The sequence below is a fragment of the Palaemon carinicauda genome, chromosome 11, assembly GCF_036898095.1.
Source record: "Palaemon carinicauda isolate YSFRI2023 chromosome 11, ASM3689809v2, whole genome shotgun sequence".
NCBI lineage: Eukaryota > Metazoa > Arthropoda > Malacostraca > Decapoda > Palaemonidae > Palaemon > Palaemon carinicauda.
In genome coordinates, this window is record NC_090735.1 from 2,334,526 (window position 1) to 2,344,525 (window position 10,000).

The 10,000-nt window shown below is 37.3% G+C and overlaps 1 long non-coding RNA gene across 1 annotated transcript in view; it reads left to right on the top strand.

Moving 5' to 3' along the window:
* Positions 1-5,869: 5,869 nt before the first annotated feature.
* LOC137649935 (uncharacterized) overlaps positions 5,870-10,000 on the top strand; it is a 14,685-nt gene continuing 10,554 nt past the window's right edge. Inside the window, exon 1 of the long non-coding RNA XR_011045879.1 lies at positions 5,870-6,006. This is a non-coding gene — a long non-coding RNA (uncharacterized lncRNA). The remainder of the gene's footprint in view (positions 6,007-10,000) is intronic.

Consider the following 10,000-nt stretch of genomic DNA (forward strand, 5'->3'; position numbering starts at 1 on the left):
TTGCTTTGTTTTATGACTGACATTTCGGTAAGAGAAGAAAGTCACAGGTCATGGGTGGTGTTCAGGGTTCTACATTATTTGATACAGAGTGAGATAAACTTCCAACTGGGCTCCACAAGGTGCTAGAAGAGTTGGAAGACCCAGGCCTTCATGGCTGAGGAATATGAAGCATGAAGTAGATGAGGAATGGAGAAATATTGATTCAAAAGCGGTATATAGAGACGACTGGCGAAATCTAACAGGTGTAGGAGGAGATGATGATGAAAGAGAAAACAATTAATCTTTCACAGATCTATGAAATTAGAGAGAGAGTATGGTATTTTGTTAATGATTTGACTTGATTATTATTTTTTTATGACAATAGATTCAAAATAAAATGCCACTAATGTAACATTGCTATTTTTTTTTCTGTGTGTATTTATAAGACGTCTTATGACCCAAAGAGCTCACGAAGAGACTAGGAAACAAACAAATATTTCCCCCTAACCTTATTCTCGCGAGCTTCTTAATTTAGCAGGAGAGTGGCCGGAAGATATACATTTAAAGAAAAAACAAAGGTTTGAGCAATTGTTTGCTTGATGGTGTACCGTGTGTACAGTATTTTTATTTTCTTTATTGTATATTGTTATTATCGGTCTCCCCTCGCACTGATAACCTCTTTATGCCTGTATGATCTTGCGTCATTGTGTTTGAATTTTTGTGTCATTCTTGACTGGGACAGGTTGTATATATACTTATGCTGAGTCCAAATAAGGTTAATTGCATTCACTACGCTTTTCAGTTAATACCTAACTGGTGCATTGGCACATTATTATTATTATTATTATTATTATTATTATTATTATTATTATTATTATTATTATTATTACTTGCTAACCTACAACCCTAGCTGGAAAAGCAGGATGCTCTAAGCCCAGGGGCCCCAACAGGAAAGATAGCCCAGTGAGGAATGGAAACAAGAAAAAATAAAATATTTTAAGAACAGTAACAACATTAAAATAAATATACCCTATATAAACTAAAAAAACTTTAACAAAAAATGAGGAGGAGAAATAAGATAGAATAGTGTGCCCGATTGTACCCTCAAGCAAGAGAACTATAATACAAGACAGTGGAAGACCATGGTACAGAGGCTATGGCACTACCCAAGACTAGTGAACAATGGTTTGATTTTGGAGTGTCCTTCTCATAGAAGAGGTGCTTACCATAACTAAAGTCTCTTCTACCCTTAACAAGAGGAAAGTAGCCCCTTATCAATTACAGTGCAGTAGTTAACTTTGGCTTCATGCCTTACTAAGGGAAAAAGCTCTATTGGTGACTTCTTACTGGAAGGAAAACTGCTTTCGTTTTGCATATGCAAATTCTTAAATATCATTTTTTTTTTTTTTTTTTTTTGTGTTTTGAAACCTGTTTTGGTAGACGTTGCCAAAGCTTCCGGGATAAATGGGATGCTATTCACTGCTTTTAACCGTGGACAAGCTCGATACAAGTTTCTTTTAACCGTGGAAAGACTCTATACAAGTTTCTTTTAACCGTGGACAAACTCGATACAAGTTTCTTTCAAGCGCGGGAAAAACTCGTTACAAGTTTCTTTTAATCGTGGAAAAACTCGATACAAGTTTCTTTTAACAGTGAAAAAATCGATATAAGTTTCTTTCAACCGTGGAAAAACTTGATACAAGTTTCTTTTAACCGTGGGAAAAACTCGATACAAGTTTCTTTCAAGCGCGGGAAAAACTCGATACAAGTTTCTTTTAACCGTGGAAAAACTCGATACAAGTTTCTTTTAACCGTGGAAAAACTCGATACAAGTTTCTTTTAAGCGCGGGAAAAACTCGATACAAGTTTCTTTCAAGCGCGGGAAAAACTCGATACAAGTTTCTTTTAACCGTGGAAAAACTTGATACAAGTTTTTTTTAACTGTGGGAAAAACTCGATACAAGTTTCTTTTAACCGTGGAAAAACTCGATACAAGTTTCTTTCAAGCGTGGGAAAAACTCGATACAAGTTTCTTTTAACCGTGGAAAAACTCGATACAAGTTTCTTTTAACCGTGGAAAAACTCGATACAAGTTTCTTTTAACCGTGGGAAAAACTCGATACAAGTTTCTTTTAACCGTGGGAAAAACTCGATACAAGTTTCTTTCAAGCGCGGGAAAAACTCGATACAAGTTTCTTTCAAGCGCGGGAAAAACTCGATACAAGTTTCTTTTAACCGTGGAAAAACTCGATACAAGTTTCTTTTAACCGTGGAAAAACTTGATACAAGTTTCTTTTAACCGTGGGAAAAACTCGATACAAGTTTCTTTTAACCGTGGAAAAACTTGATACAAGTTTCTTTTAACCGTGGAAAAACTCGATACAAGTTTCTTTTAACCGTGGAAAAACTCGATAAAAGTTTCTTTTAACCATGGAAAAACTCGATAAAAAATTCTTTTAACCATGGAAAAACTCGATACAGGTTTCTTTTAACCGTGGAAAAACTCGATACAAGTTTCTTTTAACCATGGAAAAACTCGATACAAGTTTCTTTTAACCGTGGAAAAACTCGATACAAGTTTCTTTTAACCGTGGAAAAACTCGATACAAGTTTCTTTTAACCGTGGAAAAACTTGATACAAGTTTCTTTTAACCGTGAAAAAACTCGATACAAGTTTCTTTTAACCGTGGAAAAACTCGATACAAGTTTCTTTTAACCGTGGGAAAAACTCGATACAAGTTTCTTTCAAGCGCGGGAAAAACTCGATACAAGTTTCTTTTAACCATGGAAAAACTCGATACAAGTTTCTTTTAACCGTGGAAAAACTCGATACAAGTTTCTTTTAACCGTGGAAAAACTCGATACAAGTTTCTTTTAACCGTGAAAAAACTCGATAAAAGTTTCTTTTAACTATGGAAAACTCGATAAAAAATTCTTTTAACCATGGAAAAACTCGATACAGGTTTCTTTTAACCGTGGAAAAACTCGATACAAGTTTCTTTTAACCATGGAAAAACTCGATACAATTTTCTTTTAACCGTGGAAAAACTCGATACAAGTTTCTTTTAACCGTGGGAAAAACTCGATACAAGTTTCTTTTAACCGTGGGAAAAACTCGATACAAGTTTCTTTTAACCGTGGGAAAAACTCGATACAAGTTTCTTTTAACCGTGGAAAAACTCGATATAAGTTTCTTTTAACCGTGGAAAAACTCGATACAAGTTTCTTTTAACCGTGAAAAAACTCGATACAAGTTGCTTTTAACCGTGGAAAAACTCGATACAAGTTTCTTTTAACCGTGGGAAAAACTCGATACAAGTTTCTTTCAAGCGCGGGAAAAACTCGTTACAAGTTTCTTTCAAGCGCGGGAAAAACTCGATACAAGTTTCTTTTAACCGTGGAAAAACTCGATACAAGTTTCTTTTAACCGTGGGAAAAACTCGATACAAGTTTCTTTCAAGCGCGGGAAAAGATCGATACAAGTTTCCATATATTGACTTAGAAATATTTCCTCGTCATAGTAATGCATGAAAAGGAAAAATTTTCAGTCATTAATTTTGAATCTGGTCAATTTTAACTCGAGCTCACATCATTAGTTGGGTAAAAGACTGCTCCTACAGCTGATAATAGTTTTGAAGCACTACTGTAATTAGATTTTGGGATTAGACTGCTTAAAAAAACGGTGTTTACTTGCTTTCTATTCCAGTGCTTTAAAGGTATAAAGGCCTCTCATGAATGACAGAGGCAAGGGACAGTGACAATGTCCTTGCTTGAAGGACAATGCTCTATAGACAGACCATATATCCATATGATCCGGGGCAAAGCCCTTCTCCATCAAACTAGGGCCAGGGAGGGCCAGGCAATGGCTGATGATGATTCAGTAGGTAGATCTATAGGCTCCCCCAAACCCCACATTCTTAGCTCACAAGGATGGAAAGGTTGCAGCGCCCAAGGATACTTAACGAGTTTGAGCTGGATTACCAGGCAGGGACGTTTCCAATACAATGCTTATTTAGAGAGAGAGAGAGAGAGAGAGAGAGAGAGAGAGAGAGAGAGAGAGAGAGAGAGAGAGAGAGAGAGTTAAAGGAGTTACAAGGATATTGAATGCCTCAAAGATTTTTTAGTCCATCCGGGGAGACTCCATTTGATCTTGGGTAGAGCGATTCACTTTAAGCATTTAGAGTTCTTATGATCTTGTTTGACTTAATCCTGAACTCGTTTATCGCGTTACTGTTTACTACATCCGGTGGAAATCTATTCCATGCATGAGAGAGAGAGAGAGAGAGAGAGCGAGAGAGAGAGAGAGAGAGAGAGAGAGAGAGATATCCCTTTTCCTGAGAGACTCGTTCATTTTACCTTCTGTTTTTAAATTCTCTTTCTGTTTGGCATTGCCATTTTACATCCGAAGAACCGCCACATTCTCTTCCGTGACTAACGTTATATAGTTTTTTTTTTGTTTTTTCACTGATCTTTTACCTTTCAATTGCTTTGGGACTCTCTTCATTGTTAAATACTTCTTTAGCATACAATGCAGCCACCATTGTGGTCGCCTGTTTTTTGACGTCTTTGCCTGGTGATCGCCAGACTGGGGTTCGAGTTCCTCTCAAACTCGTTAGTTTCTTTGGCCACTGCAACCTCGTTCTTTTTTAGAGCTAAGGATGGGGGGGGGGGGAGTTCGTCCTTGCCTGGTGATCGCCAGACCGGGGTTCGAGTTCCACTCAAACTCGTTAGTTTCTTTGGCCACTGCAACCTCGTTCTTCTTGGGAGCTAAGGAGGAGGAGTTCGTCCTTGCCTGCGGATAGCCAGACTGGGGTTAGAGTTCCATTAAAACTCGTTAGTTTCTTTGATCGGTGCTACCTCACCATCCTTGCGAGCTGAGGATGGGGTGTTTGGGGAAACCTACAGGTCTATCTTCTGAGTCATCTGCAGCTATTGCCTGGCCCATTCTGGTCCTAACTTGGGTGGAGAAGGGGCTTGGGTGCTGATCATATGTATAATACGGTCAGTTTTTAGGGCATTGTCCCTCTTGCTAAGGCAATGGCAATGTCACTGTCCCTTACCTCTGTCATTCATGAGTAGCCTTTAAAAAATCTAGTTACAAGATATATTACTGATTTATGTTACTGCTAATACAGCCCAAAGTAATCAAGAAATGCGTAACTTAGGCTCTCTCTCTCTCTCTCTCTCTCTCTCTCTCTCTCTCTCTCTCTCTCTCTCTCTCTCTCTCTCTCTTCTACCCAGTGACAGCACTCGCCCTACGGGATGCCTCCTCTCTCACACCTTGGTATACTCCCCATTCGTCCGAATAGCTAACCCCCTCCCCAACAATCCCCACTGGTTCCCCTTCCCACAATCCCCGCCAGTTCCCCTCCCCAACAATAGGGGGTCTTCGGTGAGAATGGGAGGAGAGTTGGTTGTCAGTGGGCTCAAAATGACGTACCCCTTCGCGGTCGTTTCAAGGTTAACCGGGACGTAAATATCCAAAAATGTTAATAACACGCACTGCGACTCGGTTAGGCTTGTCATTAACAAATAGAGTTTATGTTCAGATAAATGTTTTTTTTTTTTTTTTATTTGTAGTTTATGAATGTGCCTGTTCCTGGACACTTTCACTTTTTATAAATATCAGATTGACGAGGGAGTTGGCCCATGATCCTGTTCAGTCTGAACACCACGTTGGAAGAAGAAGTAGAAGAAGAAGAAGAAGAAGGGGAAGAAGAAGAAGAAGAGAAGAAGAAGAAGGGGAGGAAGAAGAAGTAGAAGAAGGGGAGAAGAAGAGGGGGGAGACAGAACTGGAGGAAAAAAAAAAAACAGGTCTTAAGCTTCGTGGATGATGCCCCTCCCCTATCTACCCACTATCCCATCCCCTCAAACCCCCCTCCCCCTTTTTTCCTCACTTGCATGTTGAGTCTGCATTTAAAGGGTTGTGTCTTACTTCAGCACTTAGTTTGTATCGCGGCCACGTGGAGCGAACCAACTTTCCTGGAAGAATCTTTGAGATTCCTGAAGACGACAATGCTGCGTTTGGTGAGTTGCTTGTTGCCAGACACTTTCGTTGGTGTTAATTCGTTTTCGTGGTTCTTCAGTTTTCCCATTCAGTTATTTTGGTTTGTATGTGAATTTACCCTAAATGAAAAACCCTTCCAGTCATTTTGGTTTGACAGTGATTTTACCAAAAATGAAAATTAAGCCAGTTATTCTATTTTGACTGGGATTTTACCCAAAATGGAAACCCTGTCAGTCATTTTGGTTTGACTGTAATTTTACCCAAAAAGAAAAACTTTTCTAGTCATTTTGGTTTGTCTGTGATTTTACCCAAAAGGAAAACCCTGCCAGTTATTCCATTTTGACTGGGATTTTACCGTAAATGAAAACCCTTCCAGTTATTTAGGTTTGACTGTGATTTTACCCAAAATGGAAACCCTGTCAGTCATTTTGGTTTGACTGTAATTTTACCCAAAAGGAAAACCTAACAATCATTTTGGTTTGACTGTAATTTTACCCAAAAAGAAAACTCTTGAAATCATTTTGGTTTGACTGTAATTTTACCCAAAAGGAAAACCTAACAATCATTTTGGTTTGACTGTAATTTTACCCAAAAAGAAAACTCTTGAAGTCATTTTGGTTTGACTGTAATTTTACCCAAAAGGAAATCCTAACAATCATTTTGGTTTGACTGTAATTTTACCCAAAAAGAAAACTCTGGAAGTCATTTTGGTTTGACTGTAATTTTACCCAAAAGGAAAACCTAACAATCATTTTGGTTTGACTGTAATTTTACCCAAAAAGAAAACCCTGCCAGTTATTTTGGTTTGACTGTAATTTTACCCAAAAAGAAAACCCTGCCAGTTATTTAGGTTTGACTGTAATTTTACCCAAAAAGAAAACCCTGCCAGTTATTTTGGTTTGACTGTAATTTTACCCAAAATGAAAACCCTGCCAGTTATTCTATTTTGACTGGGATTTTACCCTAAAAGAAAAACCTGCTAGTTATTTAGGTTTGAAAGTAATTTTACCCAAAAAGAAAACCCTGCCAGTTATTTTGGTTTGACTGTAATTTTACCCAAAAAGAAAACCCTGCCAGTTATTTTGGTTTGACTGTAATTTTACCCAAAATGAAAACCCTGCCAGTTATTCTATTTTGACTGGGATTTTACCCAAAAAGAAAAACCTGCTAGTTATTTAGGTTTGAAAGTAATTTTACCCAAAAAGAAAACCCTGCCAGTTATTTTGGTTTGACTGTAATTTTACCCAAAATGAAAACCCTGCCAGTTATTTTGGTTTGAATATAATTTTACCCAAAATGAAAACCCTGCCAGTTATTCTATTTTGACTGGGATTTTACCCAAAAAGAAAAACCTGCTAGTTATTTAGGTTTGAAAGTAATTTTACCCAAAAAGAAAACCCTGCCAGTTATTTTGGTTTGACTGTAATTTTACCCAAAATGAAAACCCTGCCAGTTATTTTGGTTTGAATATAATTTTACCCAAAATGAAAACCCTGCCAGTTATTCTATTTTGACTGGGATTTTACCCAAAAAGAAAAACCTGCTAGTTATTTAGGTTTGAAAGTAATTTTACCCAAAAAGAAAACCCTGCCAGTTATTTTGGTTTGATTGTAATTTTACCCAAAATGAAAACCCTGCCAGTTATTTTGGTTTGAATGTAATTTTGCCCAAAATGAAAACCCTGCCAGTTATTTAGGTTTGACTGTAATTTCACCCAAAAAGAAAACCCTGCCAGTTATTTTGGTTTGACTGTAATTTTACCCAAAATGAAAACCCTGCCAGTTATTCTATTTTGATTGGGATTTCACCCAAAAAGAAAAACCTGCTAGTTATTTAAGTTTGAAAGTAATTTTACCCAAAAAGAAAACCCTGCCAGTTATTTTGGTTTGACTGTAATTTTACCCAAAAAGAAAACTTTTCCAGTCATTTTGGTTTGTGTGGGATTTTACCCAAAAGGAAAACCCTTCCAGTCATTTTAGTTTGACCCCAAAAGGAAAACCCTTCCAGTCATTTTGGTTTGTCTGTGATTTTACCCAAAAGGAAAACCCTTCCAGTCATTTTGGTTTGACTGTAAATTTACCCAAAAGGAAAACACTTCCAGTAATTTTGGTTTGTCTGTGATTTTACCCAAAAGGAAAACCATTCCAGTCATTTTGGTTTGACTGTGATTTTACCCGAAATGAAAACCCTTCCAGTCATTTTGGTTAGTCTATGATTTTACACAAAAGGAAAACCCTTTCAGTCATTTTAGTTTGTCTGTGATTTTACCCAAAAGGAAAACCCTTCCAGTCATTTTGGTTTGTCTGTGATTTTACCCAAAAGGAAAACCCTTCCAGTCATTTTGGTTTGTCTGTGATTTTACCCAAAAGGAAAACCCTTCCAGTCATTTTGGTTTGACTGTAAATTTACCCAAAAGGAAAACCCTTCCAGTCATTTTGGTTTGACTGTGATTTTACCCGAAATGAAAACCCTTCCAGTCATTTTGGTTAGTCTATGATTTTACACAAAAGGAAAACCCTGCCAGTCATTTTGGTTTGTCTGTGATTTTACCCAAAAGGAAAACCCTTCCAGTCATTTTGGTTTGTCTGTGATTTTACCCAAAAGGAAAACCCTTCCAGTCATTTTGGTTTGTCTGTGATTTTACCCAAAAGGAAAACCCTTCCAGTCATTTTGGTTTGACTGTAAATTTACCCAAAAGGAAAACCCTTCCAGTCATTTTAGTTTGTCTGTGATTTTACCCAGAAGGAAAACTTTTCTATTAATTTTGGTTTGACTGTAATTTTACCCAAAAGGAAAACCCTTCCAGTCATTTTGGTTTGTCTGTGATTTTACCCAAAAGGAAAACTCTTCCAGTCATTTTGGTTTGACCCCAAAAGGAAAACCCTTCCAGTCATTTTGGTTTGACTGTAAATTTACCCAAAAGGAAAACCCTTCCAGTCATTTTGGTTTGTTTGTGATTTTACCCAAAAGGAAAACTTTTCTATTCATTTTGGTTTGACCCCAAAAGGAAAACCCTTCCAGTCATTTTGGTTTGTCTGTGATTTTACCCAAAAGGAAAACTTTTCTATTAATTTTGGTTTGACCCCAAAAGGAAAACCCTTCCAGTCATTTTGGTTTGACTGTGATTTTACCCAAAAGGAAAACTTTTCTATTCCTTTTGGTTTGACCCAATAGGAAAACCCTTCCAGTCATTTTGGTTTGTCTGTGATTTTACCCAAAAGGAAAACCATTCCAGTCATTTTGGTTTGACCCCAAAAGGAAAACCCTTCCAGTCATTTTGGTTTGTCTGTGATTTTACCCAAAAGGAAAACTTTTCTATTCATTTTGGTTTGACCCCAAAAGGAAAACCCTTCCAATCATTTTGGTTTGTCTGTAATTTTACCCAAAAGGAAAACCCTCATTTTGGTTTGACTGTAATTTTACCCAAAAGGAAAACCCTCATTTTGGTTTGACTGTAATTTTACCCAAAAGGAAAACCCTGCCAGTCATTTTGGTTTGTCTGTAATTTTACCCAAAAGGAAAACCCTTTCAGTCATTTTGGTTTGACTGTAATTTTACCCAAAAGGAAAACCCTGCCAGTCATTTTGGTTTGTCTGTGATTTTACCCAAAAGGAAAACCCTTCCAGTCATTTTGGTTTGACCCCAAAAGGAAAACCCTTCCAGTCATTTTGGTTTGTCTGTGATTTTACCCAAAAGGAAAACTTTTCTATTCATTTTGGTTTGACCCCAAAAGGAAAACCCTTCCAGTCATTTTGGTTTGACTGTAATTTTACCCAAAAGGAAAACCCTTCCAGTCATTTTGGTTTGACCCTAAAAGGAAAACCCTTCCAGTCATTTTGGTTTGTCTGTGATTTTACCCAAAAGGAAAACCCTTCCAGTCATTTTGGTTTGACTGTAATTTTACCCAAAAGGAAAAATCTTCCAGTCATTTTGGTTTGACTGTAATTTTACCCAAAAGGAAAACCCTTCCAGTCATTTTGGTTTGTCTGTGATTTTACCCAAAAGGAAAACTCT